We start from the raw sequence: 24,294 nt of genomic DNA on the forward strand, positions 1-24,294 counted from the left end.
ATGTTGGAGAGGCAGAGTAGCTAGGTATGGAGAGCGAATTCCATCCGTAAGGAGTTCCCTTGCTAACTCGATTAGCTAGCAAAAAGTGTAGGCTTTTGTATCCGAGATACGTGACATCATCACAGGGGGATGCCCCTGAGGTTCACGCCAAAGAGAGAATAAGAAGCAGGGCCGCGCGGCGCACGCTCTGTGGTACCTGGACAACATGGCAGGATGCAGCGCCCAAGCCGGACCGGGGATGCCGGAGAGGACGGCAGGCAGACCCCACGGCAGCCAGATGTCCATCAACCGTGGGAGGAGTCGCAAAAAAGGTAAGGTGGGCAGAGTGGAGACGTCGGGCAGTGACAGTCGTAACATTGTTCAAGCTGTAGTGTTCTGTGTGAGCTGCAGCTGCCCATTTAATTTGGTAGGTATAACAATGAAGAGTGATTTGCAGTAGTCCAGGCATGGATAACTTCTGCTAAGCAAGAGTCTTCAAGGAGGTATTGGAGATGTCATAATTAGCATACTTAGAAAAGGCTGCTTTAGTCATTGCTAAGATTGTGTTCAGGGGTGAATGTAGGGCTAGAAGGAATCCTAACCTCTGGATGTTGTGGTTTTAGGGCAGAGAGATACCATCTAAGGTTACCTGTGAGCCTAGGCATCTGGAATCTTCCTTTACAACCCAAAGTACTTCAATCTTTTGTGGATTTAGTTTCAGTTTGTTTGGACGTATCCTGGCAGAGGCTTTTCCTAAGCACTGATTGAGGTTCTTAATTGCTTTAAATGGGTCACAAGTTGAATGTCATCTGTGTATGAGTTGTCAGAGATCTGGTAGGCTGTGTTGACTTTTGCTAAGGAGTGGGCATGTAGATATTGAAGTGTGGGAGAGAGCACAAATCCTTGTGTTATTACATATAAGGGGATAGGGTTTTGATAGTGCAGGTCCCTGGGCGACAGCCTGAGAGCGGTCCTGAAGGTAGGATTAAAACTAATTGACTTAGGTCCTTCAGGTGAGTAATCAGGATTTTGTGTTCTACAGTATCAAATGCTTCAAAGAGGCCCAGAAGAACCAGTTGCTCATGCCCAGGAACAAACAATGACTTTCCCAAGTCTACCTGGCTAATAACTGTTAATAGATGTCTCTTCTTGTCCAAAACTGTTTTAAACCTCACTGTGCTAGTCATTTTGATCACATCCTCTGGCAACAAATTCCATAGCTTAATTGTGTACTGAATGAAAAAAAATACTTTCTAAAATTTGTTTTAAGTCTGTTGGTTGATAATTACATGGAGTGTCCGCTTGTTTTAGTATTATTTGAAAGGGTAAATAACCGTCTCATATTTTACCCATTCCACCCCACTCATCATTTTATAAACCCCTTTTATATTCCCTCTTTGTTGTCTCTTTTCCAAGCAGAAGAGCCCTAACCTGTTTAGTCTTTCTTCATAAGGATACCATTCCATCCTCTTTATTATTTTTATTGCCTTTTCCTGTATTTTTTCTTATTCTGTTATCTCTTTTGAAAAGGCATGACCACCCAGAGGTGCATAGCTTGATATAGAGGCATTATGATATTCTCTATTTTATTGTCTAGTTCTCTTTAAATAATCTATCTTTCTATTTGTAATGAATGTAGGAGGAAATGGAGTCTATCTGCTTGTAAATAGACTTTCCTCCTGCAGAAAGTTCATCTGCATACTTCTCTCAGCAGCCCCGGCGAGCTATCTAGGGTTCAACTTTCACAATCCCAGAACTCTTTCTACCACCAGAGGACTCAGCTACATACTTTTCTCAGCATTCCCAGCAGAAGACTCCAGATGACACTATGAGCTATCTAAGCTTCAACTTCCAAAGCCACCACACTGTTTCTAGCTGCAGAACACTGGAAGTCTCATTTGCATATTTTTCCCAGCAATCCCTGAGGTCTCCAGAGGACATTGTGAGCCTTCCAAGTTTCAGCTTTCACAGCCCTGTCACTCTTTCGAGCACCATAGGACCTGAAGGATCAGCTGTATACGCCTCCCAGTATCAGACACCAGATGACACTATGAGCTGTCTAAGCTTCACCTTCCAAAGCCACCACACTGTTTCCAGCTGCAGGAAACTGGAAGGCTGATTTCTATACTTCTCCAAGCAGAGGACACTGAGCTTTTTAGGTTTCAGCTTTCATAGCCTTTCCACTTCTTCTGGCAGTAGATGACCAGAAAGCTAATCTGCATACTTGTCCCAGCGGCCCCTCCAGAAGACAATGGGTGCTATCTGGGCTTCAACCCCCACACTGTTTCCAGATGAAGAAAACTGGAAAGCTTATTTTCACACTTCTCCCAGCAGCCCCAGCAGAGAACTCTGGAGGATACTGTAAGCCATTCCACATCCACCTTCTTTCCAGCAGCAGAGGATTGAAAGGCATGCGACCAAACAGCACTACAGTACTTATACATTTTCAACTTATTTATTTGAAAAAATAACAGGAAATTAGTTCAAAATAAGGATCAAAAAGGTGTTTAATCTGGTAGATATAATTAGATTAACTGTAGTTTCTGGAGGATTATTAACAGACAAACATACAATAAACCAATAGATTAAAAGTACTTTAAATTAATTTGAATATCCCTACTCCCTTTGAAATTTTAAATCAGTAACAACCAAACAAAATTAAGATATAGATTGTAGTCCAGCAGTGAGGGGCGGGGGAGTGTGGCTATTCAGTCTTTTGCACTGTGTCACATATATGATTATTTACCAATTGGTGGGAGGTTGTATGTATGCATTCAATGCAAAGAGCTCCTAGCCCTGAGAGGCTAGCGTGGCTTGGGGTTTAGGCTGTGGGAGGGTGGGGGCAGGATGTGCTGTGGCTGGGGGGAGGGGCTTGGTGTAAGAGGACTGGCTTTCCTAGGGCTGAGGGAATGCAGGCTGTGTTAAAGCTGCTGGGGGTGAGGGCGGGCCATGCTGGAGCTGGGGGCAGAAGGAGTGGAGGCAGGCTCTGCTGGGGCTGGAGAGGGAAGAGCAAGCTGCTAGTGGGGGAGGGCAATAAATAGGAGCCTTCAAGGAATTTCCATGGGTGGTTGCACTGGGGCTGGGAGGGGTAACTTTGGCTGGAGCTAAGGGAGATGATGAAAGCTGGAAGGCTGTGTTGCTCCTGGAGTTGTGGCGAGTGGAAGGGGAAGGGCAGTCTGTGATGGGCCTGGGTAGGTTGCAGGGGAGTAGGGATTTCTGCTGAGGATTTTCACTGAGCACGTTCTGAAACTGCAGGCAGAGCTGAGCTGGGGACGGGTGGAGTGAGACCAGGTCGCAGATTCCTGTCGCAGAGACTTAGTTTACATGGAAGAGCACCCAAAACACTTAGAAACACTGGGTTAATGTGTGAAAGTGTGTGACGGTGATGTTGTTTGTAAATTTAATGCTAACAGAGGTAAGAATTTAATTAAAGTAAATTTAATTTCATAGCTGATTCTTGGTGTTTATCAACTTTGATAGCTAAATGAATGTGAGAAGAGGGGTTGGTTGGTGATTTGATTCTGAATTTATTTATCTGAAGTATATTCTACCTCAGAAAAACTATTCCATAGAGTTCTATAGAACTCAAATTGTAGATACTCTACCTTTATATAAAGGTACAGCAGTGCTGAAGACACAATACCTGTAGATAAAGGTACTTCTGTATTATTTCCTTAAAGGAAAATCTTTGGAATAATTTGGAATGTAGAAATCCCATAACTTGTTCCTGCCTTTACTGGCAAATTTATGTGTGGAATGTGTGAGAATATAATCAACATTAACTGGTGCTTGGAGTGGGAGGTGTGGGCTGTGCTGGTGGAGTAGGGGAGGGCAATACACAGGGGCCTCTCGGGAATTTCTATAAGTGTCTGGTAGTTCCTGATATTCTATGTGCCTTTTTGACCACACTGCACACTGAGCTGAGGAGGTCAAAGTATTGCCCACAAGGTTTCTGAGGTCCTTTTCCTGGCTGGTGATTTTTAATCCAGAAATAAGAACATAAGAAATTGCCATGCTGGGTCAGACCAAGGGTCCAGCAAGCCCAGCAAGCTGTTTCCAACAGAGGCCAAACCAGGTCATAAGAACCTGGCAATTACCCAAACACTGATGCAATTAATAGCAGTGGCTATTCCCTAAGTAAACTTGATTAATTTATTAATTAATTAATTTATTTATTTATTTATTTGACGAGTTTTATATACCGTTATTCGGTTGAGCCATCAATAATAATAATCATTAATAGCAGATAATGGACTCCTCCTCTAAGAACTTATCCAAACCTTTTTTGAACCCACCTACACTAACTGCACTAACCAAATCCTCTGGCAACAAATTCCAGAGCTTAACTGTGCATTGAGTGAAAAAGAATTTTCTCTGATTAGTCTTAAATGTGCTACTTGCTAACTTAATGGAATGCCCCCTAGTCCTTATATTATCCGGAAGTGTAAATAACCGATTCACATCTACTCCTTCAAGACCTCTTATGATCTTAAAGACCTCTTTCATATCCCCTGTCAGCCGTCTCTTCTCCAAGCTGAACAGCACTAACCTCTTCAGCCTTTCCTCATAGGGGAGCTGTTCCATCCCCTTTATCATTTTGGTTGCCCTTCTCTGTACATTCTCCATCGCAAGCATATCTTTTTTGAGATGCAGCAACCAGAATTGTACACAGTATTCAAGATGTGGTCTCACCATACAGCTATACAGAGGCATTAAGATATTTTCCATTTTATTAACCATTCCCTTCCTAATAATTCCTAACATTCTGTTTGCTTTTTTAACTGCTGCAGCACACTGGGCCGACGATTTTATCCACTATGATGCCTAGATCTTTTTCCTGGGTGGTAGTTCCTAATATGAAACCTAACATCATGTAACTACAGCAAGGGTTATTTTTCCCTATGTGCAACACCTTGCACTTGTCCACATTAAATTTCATCTGCCATTTAGATGCCCAATCTTCCAGTCTTGCAAGGTCCTCCTGTAATGTATCACAATCCTCTTGTGATTTAGCTACTCTGAATAATTTTGTATCATCCACATTGATAACCTCACTTGTCATATTCCTTTCCACGCCACTGTTTACCCTTTTCCACTGAGAAAATTGACCATTTAATCCTACTCTCTGTTTCCTGTCTTAGAAGCCTCTCATGAGGGACTTTGTCAAACGCCTTCTGAAAATCCAAATACACTATATCTACTGGTTCACCTTTATCCACATGTTTATTAACCCCTTCAAAATATGCAGATTTGTTAAGCAAGACTTCCCTTGGGTAAATCCATGTTGACTGTGTCCCATTAAACCATGTCTTTCTATATGCTCTATGATTTTGAACTTTAGAATATTTTCCACTATTTTTCCTGGCACTGAAGTCAGGCTCACTGGACTATAGTTACCTGGATCACCCCTGGAGCCCTTTTTAAATATTGGAGTTACATTGGCCACCCTCCAGTCTTCAGGTACAATGGATGTTTTTAATGATAGGTTACAAATTTTAACTAATAGATCCGAAATTTCATTTCTTAGTTCCTTTTTTAACCTAGGATGCATACCAGAATCCAACACTGTGAACTTGTAGTTGGAATTATTTTTCCCTTTGTGCATTACTTTGCACTTTTCAATATTAAATTTCATATTTTTTTCAGATTCCCATTCTCCTAGTCTCTCAATGTCCTTCTGCAGTTTCTTTGCAAACCACTGCTGTTTTAACAGCTTTAAATACATTTGTGTCTGCTACAATTCTGAGCACATCTCTTATCATTCCCTTTTCAGATCATTTATGAATACGTGAAACAGTATAGTTCCTAGTAGGGATGTGCATTCGTTTTGGACGAATTAGGCAATTTCAACAAAATTGCCTAATTTGTCCTGTTACGGGGAACCCGAAAAACGAACAGGATTTTTCCGAAATTTCGGAAAAATACGTTTTTCAGGTTAGCGCGCACTAACTCCCAATAGTGATACATGTTAGCACGCACTAACTCCATTAGTGTGCGTTAACCAGAAATTTTGGGTCCCCCGTAAAAAAAAAAAAAAAAAAAAAAGCCCGAACCGTGGGAAAAATGAAATTTCCTGCGGCGGGCCGAAAACGAAGCCTGAACCGAATGGTTCGGGTGATGCACATCTCTAGTTCCTAGTACTGATCCCTGTGGTACTTCACTAATGACCTTCTCCATTTGAAGACCTGACCATTTAATCCTATTCTCTGTTTCCTGTATTTAACCTGTTACCATTCCAAAATAGGACAGTCTCCTATTCTCATGATTTTTTTTTTTATTTCCTGAAGAGTCTCTGATGAGAGATTTTATCTATTGCCTTCTGAAAATCCAAATATACCATATTAACTGGTTCACTTTTACTCACATGTTTATTTACACCTTTACAAAATTCTAATAGATTAGAAAGGCAAGACTAACCTTTGTTAGAAACTATTGCATTTCTCCTATAAACATTGTATATTTTTATACAGCTGATACATACCGTATTTATTAATTACTTTTATTAAAACTACACGCTCTTATTAAGTCACTTTTCACTTAAAATGTATTTTTTATCTAGAACTAATTTTTTTAAAAGTTCACCAGTTCCTAGTTGCAGTTCTACCATTAGCCATGCATTTGAAGCTGCAAATTTCACTGTCTTCTGTTGTACCAAAAAGGATGTTTCACAATGAAGATTTTCTTTTCTTAAATATAAAGCATATGCATATCATTTTAGAAATTATTGTCCAGCTGTGTTCTGCACAATAATAACTTCTAAAAAAAAATCCAACAGAGAATGTATCTTTTAAAAGGCTGATTTATCATTATTAAATGCACCAAGGGTGACTGTTAATCCTAGCTGTGCTGGCTCCAGCTTGAAGTGTCCTACATCAGCTTTCTGTTTCTCTCTGCATTTATAGGACAGCTCCAAAGGGAAGAGGAAAGCTGAGGTGGATGTCAGTGTCAGGCTGCCCCATACTCTGGGAAACACTAAGCTTTTCATGCCCCAGCTTTTTAATGATTATTTTTATTCTGAGTATAGAAGTTATTCTGCACTAGCAGATGCAGTAGCAATTCGAATAAAGCTTCCAAGGACTGCTTTTTAAAAAAGTATACTGAATGATATTTACAGCGATTATTGATATTTTATGTGTGGTTTCACTGACCTTTACTTTAAAAAATTCCCGATAGCATAGTTCTGTTGGAAACAAATAACTTGGAAATAGGAAGGGTTAAGAGGGGGGAGAGAACTCATATTAGATGGAACGTTACCACTGTGGGGCTGATGTAATGACACCCACGGTGAAATCAGCGCTAGTTGTCAACGCGTATATTTTTTAGCATGTGCAACAAGTGCAGGCATTTCCACAGGAAATAATGAAAGACGTGTGCAAATGAGATGTGCGCCAAAAACCCTCACATGACAAAAGAGAAACCTGCGCTAAAATGCACACTCACAGCCCTATGTAATAAACTGCGCAGAAACCCACGCTGAAACCTGCATTCATGTGGTGATCCACGAGTGATTCTCAGGGCGAAAGCCTTCCCTTTTTATAAAACAGTGAATGTTAGTGGTCCAGGAGTGGAACTGAAGGTGGGTAGAGCAATATCCAATATTCATGTTCTGTCTCTGACTACGAGGCAGCTGTACCGGCGGGTGCCAGCATGTTCTGGAATGCAGCAGAGACTGACCTAAAAAAATGTTCCAAACATCTGGAAAAAATGAAGGTAATCCATGATTATCCGAGAGTTAACCAGTCTCCGGACATGTGCTTTAACTTAACTTCTGCCCTGACCCAGGTGCTAAAATACCGCTTTAAAAAACCTGTGCTAACTGATGCAAGGCTCCCTGCATAGCCCGTGAATAGTTAATTGTCTCATTTGCGTGCACTTGCACTAAACCAGCTGCATGTTTTAAAGCGGGTTTATGCATGCATTTTCGCATGCTGAACACTTTATTACATTTAGGGGCAGATTTTAAATACTTGCGCGAGCGCGTACTTTTGTTCGCGCAGCAGGCGCGAACAAAAGTACGCTGGATTTTATAAGATACGCGCATAGCCGCGCGTATCTTATAAAATCTGGGGTCGGCGCGCGCAAGGGGGTGCACATTTGTGCAATCTGCGCGCGCAGAGCCCAGCGCGCGCTGCCTGTTCCCTCCAAGGACGCTCCGATTTCGGAGCGGCCTCGGAGGGAACTTTCCTTCGCCCTCCCTTCCCCTACCTAACCCACCCCCCTCCGGCCCTATCTAAACCCCCCCTTACCTTTGTCGGCAAAGTTACGCCTGCTGAAAGCAGGCGTAACTTTGCGCGCGTCGGCCGGCTGCCCCGCTCCGTGGTCCGGTCCCGGGGGCTGTTCCGGAGGCCGCAGCCACGCCCCCGGAATGCCCCCAGGCCGAAACCACACCCACGTCACCGCGCCCCGCCCCTAAACACCGCGTCATCACGCCACGCCACGCCCCCGGCACGCCCCCGACAGGAAGCCTCGGGACTTACGCGCGTCCCGGGGCTCTGCACGCACCGGCGGCCTATGCAAAATAGGCGCACTGGCGCGCAAGGGCCCTGCGCGCGTAAATCCTTCCGGATTTACGCGCGCAGGGGTTTTAAAATCCGCCCCATAAGGTGTAAGACTAGCAGGGGAAAAACTTGCACAAAAACCTGCACAAGTATGTGCAAAAACCCGCAGCAGCTATAGTGCTGCTTATAACACCGGCCGCTAAGTGAACTAAATCAGTTCTGATAAAGCATAAACAGGGGAAGGGATTTTTTCCATCTTCCATTATTCCTAACTAAACTGTTTATGCTAACGGTATATATTTGATTTGCTGCTTGATCAATTACGGTGATCATATTGGCTGGCTGGCACTAAGAATATGTTGAGGCCATTGATAATAGAATTAGTTTACATGTTACATTCCTTTTGTTTGACAAAAAAATACTCTAAATTAGACAGAGTTGGGCAGACAGCTATTGAATGCAGTATGCTATTAAATTACCCTATCTATGGAGCTGTCCATATCCTCCAAGGCTCCTGTGTGCTCTCTTTTTCTTTGTTGGGCTATTGAACTGTCGGCAGAAGTGATGAAATCTGTGTGCAGGTTAGCTTAGATGCTGACATTAATAGGCATATCTACGCTTTTATTTTCTTTGACCAGTGGCAGTCTTACGCCGTTTATCCTTAATTCAGACATCAATAGCTAAGATAACTGAAATTGCTCATTGATCTGGTGAAGAGTTTGGTTATAAGATTAATTACTGCAGACTAAAAGCTCTTTTGACAGTCTTTCTACCTTTGTAACTCATATATTAAGAGGATAATTTTATATCTATATGGGGGGGGGGGGGGTAGAATCTTCATCTAACTTTTACCCGCAAATTTTATCCCACATTTTCAAAGCAAACTTAAGCGTGCAAGTTGACTTTGAAAATTCCTGAGTAGGTTCCCTGGTGCAAACACAGACTAACACACACACACACACAAAGTTACGTCTGCTACCTTACAAGCGTAACCTGTGCATTCTTCTTAATGTATGCATGGAAGTCTCAAATCTGCCCTGGCTCCTCCCTGTGGAACGGTTTATCCCAGTGCATATCAAAATGTGTGCAAAATGAGGATGTACGCATGCTTTTACAGGCCTGTTTTCAAGCAAGCCATATTTTACCTGCATTAGTCTTCCTCTTGAAATGTATTCCCCCTAGATCTGGGTAATTTTGTTTCGTGCAGACAGAGTTACCTGCTGGAAAAGTAAGAGAAGCTGGAGGTGAGGCAAGAATATTAAATCAGCAGGTACCATATTGCACACTATCCAGCTAAACATGTGTGGATAAGATGGTCCACTGAAGAGCTCTAGCCTCATAGCTTCTCATCAAAATGGGAGCCATTCCATCCCCTTATCATCTGTGTTGCCCTCCTTTGCACCTTTTCTAATTCTGCTCTGCCTTTTTTTGAGATGGTGTGATCAGAACGGTACACAATGCTCAAGGTGTGGTTGCGTCATGGATCAATACAGTCATCTGCGGCATGGTGGGGGAAAGCAAAGTGGAAGTTTACATAAGAACATAAGAAATTGCCATGCTGGGTCAGACCAAGGGTCCATCAAGCCCAGCATCCTGTTTCCAACAGTGGCTAAACCAGGCCACAAGAACCTGGCAATTACCCAATCACCAAGAAGATCCCATGCTACTGATACAATTAATAGCAGTGGCTATTCCCTAAGTAAACTTAATTAATAGCAGGTTATGGATTTCTCCTCCAAGAACTTATCCAAACCTTTTTTGAACCCAGCTACGCTAACTGCACTAACCACATCCTCTGGCAACAAATTCCAGAGCTTAATTGTGCACTGAGTGAAAAAGAATTTTCTCCGATTAGTCTTAAATGTGCTACTTGCTATCTTCATGGAATGCCCCCAAATCCTTCTATTATCCGAAAGGGTAAATAACAGACTCATTTCTACTCATTCAAGACATCTCATGTAAACCGCATAGATCTGTTAATGGACTAACAGTATATCCAGCTGAACATTTTAATTTAACTGAACAATGTTAATGTTGATAGGTGTTTGGAAAATGCTTTCAGTGTCCAGCAGTGATGGCCTTTTTCAATGTGTGTATAAACCATGCTGTTTCTTCCAGGCGAGCCTATACATCTCAGAACACGGATGAGCTAAAGGTGAAATTCTGGTAGCTCTGGAGGAGGGAGCCAGAGCTGATTGAGAGGAACTTGAGGCAACGGAGGGTAAGGGTTCACATGTTTCATTGGGCCTATGAGTATGCACCTATTTCTAGCAATATGAAACTGTTTTGTGTCATTTAATTGCAATTATGGTGTAGCTCTTTAGTACAATGAGACAAATAGCATGGGAGAGTTATTTTCCCCAAAAAATGCTGGGGTAGATTTTATAAATGTACATGCGGGCGTACTTTTGTTCGTGCACCAGGCGCGAACAAAAGTACGCGTAGCCGCGCATATCCTTTGAAAATCTACCCCCACTGTACATTATACTTTACCAATAATTAACATATGTATGTATTTAAAATGTCTTCATTACTCAGGAAAAAAAAAAGTAGTGATGCTGTATAGCTACAATCACATGAGAATATATGAGTATAATCTGACAGGGGAAATAAAGGTCTAACAAACTCTTCAAGCTGTAGGTTTTCCCACATATTTGTAAGAACCTTAGAGGTCGATTTTAAAATGAGCGCATGGGCACCCATGTTGCGATTCTGGCCACGCAGGTCCACATAAACATGAATGTGGGCATTTTTGCATGAGCAACACTTTGAAAAATAACCTGCCAAATATGTTTCATCTGTGAAACTTTGGTCAGCTTTCTTATTGTATAAATGCCAGCTCCAGAACTTCATTCAACCTTCTCATGTGTCGCCTTCTCAATCTTCTGCTCTTTGTGACAGTAACTAAGAATAGTAATGTAGCAACTGGATACAAACATGAAACACAGGTTTTGACACTTTCTCATTATGAATGACATATGTGTTAGTCGATATACATCACTGTATTGGTAAGGGCTAATAAAATATCAGATTTAACTGCATTCTGGCCAACTAATGAACACAAATTTAGCCTTGACTGAAAAGGAAAAAGTGCATACTATATTCCCAAGAGCTTTCTTCTGTGCATACACACAGTTTAGGCAAGCATGTACTGATTTACATTGACATGACAATCCCAGAGTGGTCATTGACAAGGCACACATGCAGGGATCCCATTACTTGTAATGATCCTTCAGTGTGGGCAGATTAACAAGGCAGCGCCTGAATGGAAGTGGAGTTTACATTCTCACTAAATACTCTTCAGGATGTGCTTTCTCATTTATAATGTTGTTCCATCTCTCAGGGAGTACTTCCTCAGGAGCTGCTGGTTCAGGCCTAGTGGAGGAGGAAGGGCAGGAGCCCAGTGGATGGCAAGCTGCTGAAGGGGAGACTGGGGAGCAGGTCCACCCCCTGGGGAAAGCCAGCCCTGTCTCTTCCTACACACCAGCTTCCTGCAAGGGCACAACCAGAGACACTTTGGGAGATGATACAGGAGGCCCTGGTTGAACTTCACCAGGAGCGCCACACACCCGCTGTGGAACTACATGAACTGGAGCACGGGAGGGCTAGGCAAAGAGCTCAGAGCTGCAGATTAAGGGCATTGAGGGCAGAGGTACAAGCCATCGGCTGCTCGGTACAGCAGCTGGTAGACTAACTCTGCACCAAGAGGTGCTATCAGGTTGCCCTATATAACCCTTTCCCACAAATGCAATCTGTATTGTTGCCGTTTTCTTTAAGTGTATTTAGTCTTTTATTAATAATAAAAATTTTCATATGTTACTGTTTATCTTGTCTTGACTCTTTATTTGCCTGAATCACCATATCATCAGATAGAAATACAGCAACACTTTGTCATGTGAACATTATGTACTGACCTGTTCATTTCTCACAGCCCATTTCCCTTCTCTGGAAACAAAGTGGAAGGATAAAGAAATAAGGGCCGATCAACATGAGAAGTTGTAGAGGCCGCTATCACATGAGCAAAAGTGAAAAGCATAGCTAGAAATATGAGAGAAAAGAGCATCAGGACTTAGTAAAAAATGCACACCATGTAAGATATCATGTTCCTACCACATCTTTACTTCTCATGTGATCCTTGTCTGGGGCATAATTACTTACCCACATTAGTGCCACAAAGGCTCCAGGAATGGGAGAGGCTACCGGAGGGGTGGAAAGAGAACATGGCAAGGCTTATCTCCCAGTTGGCAAGAGCTACTACAAACCAAAATGATTCAAAAAGCTAAGGATGGAGATCTAGTAGAATGGCTCCAAGGCCAGGATGGTTTACAAATACCTGGAAATGTGGAACCTAGTGAAACTCACTCCCTCCAAATACGTGATCATCTTATGTAATAGTGCTACATAAAAGGCATGCTTGTTGCCTGGGTCATAGAAAAAGGTTTTTCAGTACTTCTTGGAATGTTTATTATTATCTATGCTGTATGTCCATTGAGATTACTGTACACTAGTGCTATAGTAAGGGGTACTATTGACTTGTATGTGAAATCAAACATGACAGAATCTTTCCCTTTCCAATTTGTTACACATGCACTAAAAACAAGCTTGCTATTCACCACAGCCTTACACAATGCACTACAAGCAGCTACACACTTTCCTTGCTGTATATTCTTTGTACTCATCAGAAAGCACGGTGCAAAGCATTTCGCCTCACTACGTAGCCACATAGCTTTGTTAATGATCCACTAACAGCTACCATCAGTAAATAATTATTTATGCGCAGACAATTAGGTGTTGTTTTTGTAATGTTTTTAGGTAAGTGTGCCAAATGAAGGCATACACCAACAGCACAACCTTTGCTTTCCACCTACATTTTTCTTCAGGGCTTTGAACACCTCAAACTACAAGATTGAAATCCAACACAGCCACGCTCACCAGGCCATGAACTAATGAGAGGTTAGGAAGCAGTAACGTTTGGTCTGAGGGTTGTGTGTTGAATCACACAGTCCTGAAAATAGCATTTGGCCCCCAACTAAGAAAACCTTAGATATCTTTAACATGATCTTTCATCTGTTGGCTTTCTGGTAGCTTTACCTCAAAATGCTAAGTATGGCATATACTGGATAAATACTTTCTCACATTGTTCCTCATCTGCATGACAGGTGTATTAAGTGTCATGCCTAACCTATTGCAGATACTCCAGGAAGGAGCCTAAGGTCTTTTCAGGTCTTAAACAGATGACCAGCTATAGAAAAATCCAAAAACTGATGCTCTATATACTTGCCCAGATATGTAAGTGGCTTAACTAGCTAAACGTTCTATACCTGGATGAACTAAGAACATAGGACTTGCCATTCTGGGTCAGACCAAAGGTCCATCAAGCTCAGTATCCCGTTTCCAATAGTGTCCAATCCAGGCCACAAGTATGTGGCAGGATCCCAAAGGGTAGATAGATACCATGCTGCTTAAACCAGGGATAAGCAGTGGATTTCTGCAACTTCATCTTAATAATGGTTTATGGATGCCACCCCTCCACCAGTTTGATTCGTCCTTTCATTTCAATATAATTTGTACCCTGATATTACAGAATCCCATTGGTTGTCCTCCTTCCACCAGGTCTCTGAGATGGTAATTTTATCTACCTCTTCATCCTGTTTTGTTTTTTAGACTTCTAGCATTTTTAGACAAACATTTCAAAGTATGTTTTTTGTTTGTACTAACAACCTGCTCATCAATTGATGGGGTAATTTGGAATCTTTCTGCTCTTTACTTAAAGGAATCTGATCCACTTTGGCATTTATTGCAACCTCTCTACTGGGATGCCCTAATTTCCTTGTTCTCTTAGTATCCTTTAAAGATACATCATTCCAAGCCATGTGCTTCTGAGTGACTGTTGGCTTTCCCCCATCATCTAGTTTAAAACTGCTCTATCTGCTTTTTAAAGATTAGTGGTGCAGCCATTTAAAATGATATCCGGATTCACTCTTCTACAGATGTCTAAATAGCTAACCTCAATTTATATGGCTACACGTCAGAGTTAGGTGCCTCTGAGAAGCTGAAAATTTTACTTTCTGGCTATCTTTTGGCCAAGCCTCTGACATGCCGGGAAATACCTTTTTTAATCCACCTAAATGGCACTATGCTATGACATTTGGATAAGCTCTCCTGCTGAAAATGCCCTGTAGCTGGACAAGTACTATTTATCCAGCAAAGTGCCACAGTTTATATGGATAAATGGCTCCTATGTTTTTGAATAACAACCTTTAGGTGTTTAGTTGATATTTTTGTTTTGAGAAATCTTGAGAATAAATAATTAAATGGTTATGATTGTCATTCTAATTTGTCGGATATATTTGATTACAAAGTGACTAAAAGGAGGAAGTGTGGTCACTGAAATGAGAAATTTGGGCTGATCCAATGGTGCATTTGCCGTGCTACTGTTATCTGAAGGATCAAGGCTCAGTTCCTAACAGGGTCATGCAACAAAGTGCGTTAGGCTGTTATCATGGGCATTAGGGCCATAATGCCCATGATAACGCCACAACGCATGCGTTATTTATCGCATTGAGATGCATATGAACATTTTTCAAAATTTAGTCAAAGGGGAGAAATGTGTGAAAATGATGAGTGTTAACATTGCAGATGATAGTGTAATGCATGTTTTAATGCTGGAAATAGCTACATGTTTTTTCCTGGTATTAAGCTGTGTGATATGCCTGAAATGGAATTTGTAATAAATACTATGAATTCTGTTTGAGGTATTCTTGGATGGGGAGAAAAGAGAGGTATAGAGAGTAGGGAGTAGAGGGAGCACCTCTAAGGTGGCATACCTAATTGTCATCTATTTATACCATTATAGGAGGGTCATCTAATAACTCGAGGTGAGGTTTTGGTGGTGGACTAGGGTTTTGGAGCCTGTTTTACAAGCACAGTCAGTTATACAAACAGCACAGTACAAATCAGTGAAGATTGGATGTGATTTGTAATGATGAAAGATACTCAAAGATGAGATTTCTACAATGTTCTCTCGCCCTAGCTTGATAGTACCCAGGTAGAGATGCATCACACTAGGGTGAGAGAACATTGCAGCAATCTCATCTTTGTGTATCTTTCCTTATTCCAAATCACATCCAGTCTTCACCTATGTGTATTTTGCTGTTCGTACATCTGACTGTACATGTAAAACTGACCCCAAAACCCTAGTCCACCTCCAAAGCCTCACCTCGAGTTACTAGATGACCCTCCTATAGTGGTATGTTGACTACTAGGCAAGCCTAATAAAGAGTGTCTCTTTCTCTCTCTCTCTGCCTCCAAAAATACATTTATTATAAAATATCTAGGTGAAGCACAATAACTCAAAAATTATCCTAGCCATGCCCCTTTTCCTTAACGTGGGCATTATTCATGCAAAGGTTATAGCATTTTGATGAATCTAGGCCTAAGTTAGATCTTCTGGTCCCCTGGGCTGGCAGTGCATGCTGTGGAGCCAGGGTTCATATGCCCTGGAGGGAGTCATAGATCAATGGTGACATCTAGTGGCCAGACTAACTGGGAAAGATGCTATAAAATGGGTTAAAATCTCCAGATAGTTATGAATTAAGGCTCAAACTACTTTAGTCCAATACAGACTGGTTCTGGTTGAGCTGGAAGCCCGAAAGAAAAAAGAGAAATCTCCCTCTGATTACATTGCATAAGTACTCATGAGAACAGTGTAATTATTTAAAGAATAGTAGAGTACATCCATATTAGCTTCTAACTAAGGGCTGGATTTTCTATCTTCGCGCACCTCTCTGAATCCCACGGTAACGGGGAGTGAGGGGTGAAGCAGGGGGCGGGCCTGTGAAAGCCGGCAGTGATTGCACCACCACGGTGTTATCACTGCCGGCTTTCGCACCCAATAGCGCCATCGTGAAAGGTGGTGCTATTGGGCGCGCTACTGGCCGCCCCGACTCCTCTTCTGGTCCCGACGCTGCCCCAACTCCGCCCCGATCTAGCCATCACACTTTGCATGCGATAGGGTTAGAAAATAACCCCTAAAATGGCAATAGAACTATTATGTCAAAACTAGAAAGACTAGAAGAAGTACAGTGGTTGGCTTTGTGTACCTATTTCTTCTTTTCCTCTTTTCCTGTCTTCATCTTACCTTCCCTCCTTCTTTCTCACTATTTCCTCTTAATCTTTTTCTCCTCAGCTCATCCTTTTCTTCATTTTGCTTGCTTTTCTCCTTTGCTTCTTTCTTTTCTTCTTCCTCTGGAGAAGGCATTTCTCAACTCTTACAAGTACGATATTGTTTTGTCACATTGCCAAAAAATGAGTTTACTTAACATGGCTCTCTGTGTATCTCTTTTTGAGATTGCCTTAGAAGCAGGTATTGAGAAAAGGTCTTAGAACCATTTTAACTATTTTATGAGTTATAGAGAAGATGATTCCTATGTTTGTAAGGCATTTTTGTCCCAGGTTGGATGAAAGAATTTGCGTAGAACACAATAATACTCATGTATATTCAAATTTTATCATTAGCGCTATTTAAAATTTATGCATCTCTTTACTGTCCATTGGAGTCCTCCCTTTCCACATGTTGAGCAAATAATGTTTGGGCCGGGAGGTCCCTAGTACTTACCAAAATTGTGTGTTAAAAAAACTGACTGGTGTTACACAGTGATATTGAGGTGAATTATATTTAATAAAGAATACTTCAGTGTTAGATTTAGTGATTCCCTTTCGCTTGGACTTATGCTCTTTGGGAATTGTTTGTACCTTCATCAGTCTGTTACCTTTACATAGACTGATTCATAAAGACATTAGACTTGTAATTCATTTGGTAGTGCTAAACTGAAACAACCTGGGAGATCATTAGAATTTAAAATTACATATTGACATAACCAACTCTAAAGTTCAGCATTATGAAATGTTCATCTAGTCTGGATATGATGATATTGTATAGCAATAAACTTTTCCAATTAAAAAAACAAATTTAAATCAAATTCTTCCTCTTTTGTATTCTTCTGTTGGATGCTCGTCGAAGTGTCAGGAGTGACTCTAGAACTCCTGGCACACATTATGCTCTCTGGCTATATTGAAAAATCAATCATTATATGATACTTAATGAGTCAGCAGAACCTACTTTACAATGGATTTGTTGAATAGATACTTTAATTTCTGGCCTATGAATTCTACACAGGATAAAATGAACTAACAGCCCAGTAAAGAAGTATATATGCATGCTGCACACATGGAGATACACTCTTCCGGATTAGAATGCATATTTGCTGTTTTGAATGAGTTAAATAGTGTTCGTAAGGCATGTTCGTAAGGCAAAATGACATAGAACAGATCAGGTAAAATTAAAAATTGTCCATACAAAAAAACTCCAGATGAAATTTAGAGTGGTTCTGGATTAATTGTTCCAATTCAGAGTAATTCTCTCTCTAATTATCATGCAGTAGAGGGGGAGCAGGTGACACCTCCTGCAGTGATAGCGCAATTGCCTTCATTATCTTCCACCAGCATCAGCTTTTTTGAAGGGAAGATGTAGTCATGGGAATTGGCAAGAAAAAAGGAAACCTGCTGTTATTTCATTATGTCAAATGACTGTGAAAATAAAATGGTAAAACAGGAAACTAGAAAACCCCAATACTAAATGGATAGAATGTTAACTTTGATAATATTAATTCTGGGTAAAAATGGATGTCCGTGCTGGGGACAGGAATTGATATTAGGATAATGTGTGGGTACTTACCATGTATGAGAAGTGAACAAAAAATGGTGGTCTCCATAGTGACAAAGTGGTTGGCTGCAGAATTATCCATTTGCAAGTAAGAACAAGAGTGTCATTTGGGGGGATGGGGAAGCTGTACGTTTTATTTATTTTCTTTTTGTGTGAGTTTATACCACTTTGAATGCCCATTTCCCATGATAGACAAAGCCCAAGTAGCTGTAATCAGTTTTTTTTTTCCTGCTAGTCCTTTGATTGATTTATTTATTTTTGCTTATTTGTTTTCCCAACATCTGGCACTGATCAGCTGGCCTTGCTCATGATTCTTTAAGGAGCTTAGTAATGAGGAATCAAAATCTCCATATCATAGTCTACAGAACGGTTCAGATAGAACTTTTTGTATTGCTTTGGGATTTAGTAGTGAAGTCAAATAAAGAATCTGCACATTATGTTTTATTGAACTTACCATAAAACTGACATTGAGGCAGTCCTGGAAGGAACCATGAGGTACAAATAGAGTGTCAGCAAGTCAGGTGGATGTCTACTCTATTTAGACATACCAGTTTTGTCAATCATTCATACTCATGACTATTTTATATAAACAATTTTTATAAATGTATGTAAAACAATTCCAACATTTGGTAATGTTTTTTTGCAACTACATCAGAGGGAACTTCATAAAACTGAAATGAAATTGAAACATCTTAAATAGCCATGTTCTGTCTTGGACACAAAAATGGCCTTATAACAGCTTGAACAGAGTCCTCAAGGAAGAACAACTATCCATAAATGCCATGTTTTAATGGACCTGTTAACAGTAGCATGGTGTCGTGATGACATTGTACTTGAACTGTGGAGAGATGAACAAATGTCAAAAAATGTGCAGACTTACACTTTAGAAGTATCACAAGCTTAAATTACAAAAAAATGGGAAAATCCTAAGCAGAAAATAAACCGTTGTTAAAATATTCAATCTATAAATCCAAAGCTGTTCCAATTTCAGCAATTTCTTTAAAATGTCCCCACCATGCCAATCCAGTAAAACCAAGTCAATAATGAAAAAATGTAAATCTCCAAAGGGGAGCTATGATATGTAAATTCTTTAAACAACTTCGATGCACTATCATTCTAGTGATAATTTGGTAAATAGTCTTCTCCACATGAAATTTATTGCAAGGGCAATGGATAATGTGTATATCACATGTGAGGTCTGACATGTGGTGTTGAATCTCAGTTTAATAGAAGTTTGTGTAGACAAAACAAAAATCATGTCAGTCCGCACGGACTGAACAAGAACCACAGAGTTTCTGACCACTGAGAGGTACAAGTGTGTGTGAGGATGTAACCAATATGGGTCTCGAAAAACCTGACTGGATCAATCTGTCTCACAACTTAGTTCTCTGGGTACAGGCAATATGGGGAGGTTATTTAAAAACAGAGTGTAATTGTAAAATGTGCCATGTGCCATACACCTTCTAAGGGGGTGGTTTTTAAACTCTCCATATTGGAACAAGGGTCAGGCTTTGCACCATTTCTCAAAGCAAATGTATGTGTATACTTTTGCTTTGGAAATTTGCTGCGGGCACAAAGTATGCATGGCCACTTGAATTATTTTTTTCTGCCAGAAGAATTTTTCTGCAAAAGTCTATGCAAAGATTTAAAAATGCCATCTATGAGGTTAACTTTAGAAGGTGTGCATGTGCACTGATAAATGCATATGTGTGTGCGCACGCACCAACCTGTATACGTTTTCTATCATGCATGCAGGTATATGTGCACACAATGAAAAGAATACTTAAATCGAGGAAATTTTGTGTGCGCGCTGATGTGCATACATCTGCCCGCGCCCTACACAGCCATGTGTTTATGTGCACATATGTGCATGCTAATGTGAGAGTGGGACTTTCTGTTCTTCATGGGTTGTGGAGCCTGACCATTGTAGCACCAGCCTGGCAGCCATGGTTCCTCGTTTTTACAAACTTTGGGGGTCATTTATCAAAGTGCTTTATGGCATTTTCGCATTAGTTAAGCACCTTTAACACATGCGAAAATGCCTTTAACGCATGCAAAAGCACCATAATGCATGGTGCAATGCAAATGAGAAAAATAGGAGGAGTTTGGGGCAGGATATGTGGCCAAGTGGGCTGGGTTCACAGTTTTGTAAAGCCATATCGCACGGCTTTAACGCGGATTTCAACTACACCTTTTTCATTTGCGTAAAGCTGTGCGATAGGGCTTTATCGCGCGTTGCGATTGTTTCGCAAATGCCGTTTTTAGTAGCTTTAAGCTCCTGGAGAGCCAGCCTAGCTGTCAGGGCCCCCCTACAACCACGGGGGAGAGAGAGAGAGAGAGAGAGAGAGTTGTAGGGGGGCCCTGACAGCTAGGCTGGCTCTCCAGGAGCTTAAAACTACTAAAAACGGCATTTGCGAAACAATCGCAACGCGCGATAAAGCCCTATCGCACAGCATCCCCTTCCCCCTTGCTCTCATCCTATAATCTTGGGACAAGAAGAGGAAGGGGTCATAGTGAGGCTTATACTGCAGAGCACAGAACACACACACAAAAGCAGGGATTTTTCATTAGTCTGAAACTTTAGAGCTGGTGATTGCCTGTCTGGCCCACTGCTTTACCCTCTCTGGCTTTTCAGGCTATCGTCCTAGGCTTTGCTGCCTCTGCTGCTGATGACCACAAAAATGAGGGTAAAAGGGAGAAAAGAGTAAAGCAGGGGATGAGGAAGGAGAATGAGGATGGAGGCTCAGAGTCTCCAAGGCAGAGAAGACAAAGCCTTATGAAGAGAGAAAGCCCCATTCTCTCTATCCTCCTTCTCCTCTTCACCCCTGTGATCCTGCATTCCCATCCCCCTGCTGCCCTTCTCCTACCAGTGCTCATCAAACATGTTAAGAATGTGAACAATGCGTAATAGTATTTTAGAAAAGTCTATAAAGCACCCTTTATGCCCCATGGACTTAAAATGTAAGAGAAAATAAATGCTATAGTTCAATTCCTTAACGTATGCAATGCCTGCCTTTTTTAAAAGAGCTGTCTTAATTATGATCTATACCTTACTTAGCCCTCTCCTTGTTCACAAGTGCTAGCTAGTAAGCCCCTGATAATCAGCTGAAGGATGACATAAGGACATCTCTTCAAAGACCACAAAAAACTTACATCTGTAACACCTACCTTTGTCTAACCTATAGTATACTGGAGAAGTAGGACATACATGCTCCTGTGCTTTTGTATGACTCAGACACCTACACTCCCAGCTGAGTGCAATCACTCACTCTACCACTCCCTCTTCCATCTATGGCAAATGCTAAGGACCAGCAGAGTAACCTGATTGAAGGTAATCCTGACAGCTTACCTTAGTCTATTAGCTGATGTGGAGAAATAAAGGTGCATTGTATATAGCATACACAATGTGGATTGTATGCTTTACCATCCTTGCCTGTGTGGTTGACTAGGTGGGTCACCAGTATTGTAAAAAGAATACATGTGTAAATTAAATGTAATTATGCACATTCTAATTAATTTGTACAATAATGCTATCCATTTTAACAATATCCACGTGTATGATCTCTTTGTGTAGTTCACACCCATATGCACGTATATCAGACCAATTTGCATGTTACTACTTATGGAACTGCTATATGGCCACAACATTTTCCACTACCAGAATGGCTAAGAGGAAAGCAGCCCTCCTTTGTAAGCCCAACTTCCTCCCCAGTGAGCTGGACCTTCTAGTAAGTGAGGTTATGAAGGTCAAGAATGTCCTGTATGGCCCCCAGTTCAGGAAAGTGGGGCTCTATAGGAAAGAGCAGGTAAGGGCACAGATCAGGAACAGAGTCAATGGAGTGTTCTTCAACCATCGTGGCAACAATGAGCTCAGCCACAACTGGAGAGACCTCAAACAGCTGGTAAAGAAAAAGGAGGCGAGGTTGAATGCTAAGGGTCCTGACAGCCACATCACTTTCACTGCTGCTGACAAGTCAGTGCTGAGCACCATATCTGAATCAGCTGTGGGTGGTGTGCACCGTTTGGACACTTTTCAACCTATAGAGCAGCAAGATGAGCATTGCATATAGGATTAGAAACTGTGGTGTGTGTATATGGAATCCAAATGAAAAGGTCATTAACAAATGTGTGATATAAAAACCATCATGCTCTAGTAGGCCATGACACTTTTACTGCTCCTTTTAGGCATGTGCATTAGTTTCAAACAAAATTCAAAAGCAAAACAAATAGGGGCTAATTTTTTTTCTTTCGGGGGATCCTGAAAAGAATTAAGAGGGTCCCTCAAATTAAACAAATCCTATTTGTTTTATTCATTTGAAATAGAATGATTTCTATAAGCCATTGTAGTCAATGGACTCATAGAAATCATAGGAAAGCAACAGGTGCATGCGTACCGTTATAAATTGACACAGTGTCGATCAGGCAGTCAGCAGAGAAGGGGAGGATGGGCATGTTTTCATGGAGATGACAGGAATGATGTATCACAGAGAAGCAGTCTGCCAGTCTGACCTATCACTGCAGATCAGGTACAGTGATGCTGATTTTGAAGACTGAACTTGTCAGAGATTCGCTTTGCAGTGCTTCTAAGACATTGTCTGTATGAAAGCATAGCTCTGAGCTCTTTTTGAGTTCTTGCTAACGTTTTTTGCTGAGGCATATTGTATGCTAGCCCATCAACAGCCTATCACACAAGAGAGGAAAGCAAAGCAGTGAGGCAAGCGCTGTATCACAATATTTGTGTCTCATTGCATATTCGTGTTGCTTTACTTCCTGTTCCTGTTCAGTTTTTTCCTTTCTGTTGATTGAAGTAATAGGTACACTTGAGATTAGTCATGTATTCTCTGTTTGCCTCGCAGTGAGCACAGTGTGGGCAGTGGGCACTAGACAGTGGACACTGGTCATAAGTGAGCAGTGAGGACAGGGCAGAGAGTGCAGCATAACAGGGTGCATTGTGAAGCTTGTCTGTCTCAGAGAAATAGTGCAGAGCAGACAGTATGACACTCACTGCAGCATTTTCTCTTTGTTTTCCACACAGCAGCATGGAACTGGCACAGTTTGGGCACTACAATACCACTGCAAAATATTAAATCTTGGTTGTAATCTTCACATCCCAAGTGACATAAAAGCAATCATATTAGGGATTGTAGGGAGATACCCAATGTTTCACCACTGAAAGCAACAACATATGAATATTGACCACAGAGAGATACAAACTGTAAAAGATGGATAATGGCAGGCAAAGATACATGGTCTCTGCAGAACAAAATAAGCTAAGAACTTTGGCCAGCTTATCAAGATCTGCTTGTTAACTATAAACAGCCAGAGCAGCAAGGGGAAAATACCTAAGAGAACCTGTCCAAAGGATAGTTCATCGGACAGGAACTGTGACTTCTGCCCATGGATGAAGGGGGAGAATGTGAAAAGAAGAAAATGCTGATGTGGCAAGATAGCAGGTCACAGTGTGAAAGAACCCCCCCTGGGGTACAAGGTAGGGAAAGGCAGAGCAAATGAGATAAATATACATGTGTCCAAAATTGGGCACTTTGGCACTGGCACTGGCAGTGCCAGGAAGAACCCAAAAAGTAGTCCTGCATCGAAACTGAAGAGAGATTTCTTCTGGAGCAGGAGCAAGCTTTATGCCAAAGTAACTGGCATATGGAGATGATGATGTAGCACTGCAGAGTGCAGATGACAATAGGTGTATTTCTCTCCAATCTTCTGTTTTCAACAATAGGGAAAAGGTTGCCCTTTCCTCCACTGATTCAGATGAAGAGTCATTACTTGGTTTGTCTTAATCAGAAGACATTGAAAGTATAATGGAAGAGGAAAATTTGGCAGGCATATACATTTGTGTTAGCATCATCATCCAGATAATTGATGGGGGAGACAGGACAAAATGAGGATAGGGCTGAAGAGCACAGGTAAAGAGCACAACTGATGCCCCTGGCATTATTCCTCAAAGTCCACCATTTACCTCAGCTCCAATGCCAGCATCCCCTGCTAGGGATAGGGAAAAGAGAACATGGAAGAAATCTGTGATCTAGAGACATTTCCAAATAAGGGATGACCCATGCTTTGCAAAGTGTCTTTCTA

At 41.4% G+C, this 24,294-nt stretch overlaps 1 protein-coding gene and 1 long non-coding RNA gene across 4 annotated transcripts in view; both read left to right on the forward strand.

The window, feature by feature from the left end:
• Nucleotides 1-12,301, forward strand: part of LOC115085395 — a 35,829-nt gene extending 23,528 nt beyond the window's left edge. For both annotated transcript variants that reach the window (XR_003854824.1, XR_003854825.1), the window contains exons 2-3: nucleotides 10,596-10,698; nucleotides 11,821-12,301. This is a non-coding gene — a long non-coding RNA (uncharacterized LOC115085395). The remainder of the gene's footprint in view (nucleotides 1-10,595; nucleotides 10,699-11,820) is intronic.
• NKAIN3 (sodium/potassium transporting ATPase interacting 3) overlaps nucleotides 1-24,294 on the forward strand; it is a 1,185,646-nt gene that overhangs the window by 249,066 nt on the left and 912,286 nt on the right. The window lies entirely within an intron of this gene.

The sequence above is a fragment of the Rhinatrema bivittatum genome, chromosome 2 (assembly GCF_901001135.1).
Source record: "Rhinatrema bivittatum chromosome 2, aRhiBiv1.1, whole genome shotgun sequence".
Taxonomy (NCBI): domain Eukaryota; kingdom Metazoa; phylum Chordata; class Amphibia; order Gymnophiona; family Rhinatrematidae; genus Rhinatrema; species Rhinatrema bivittatum.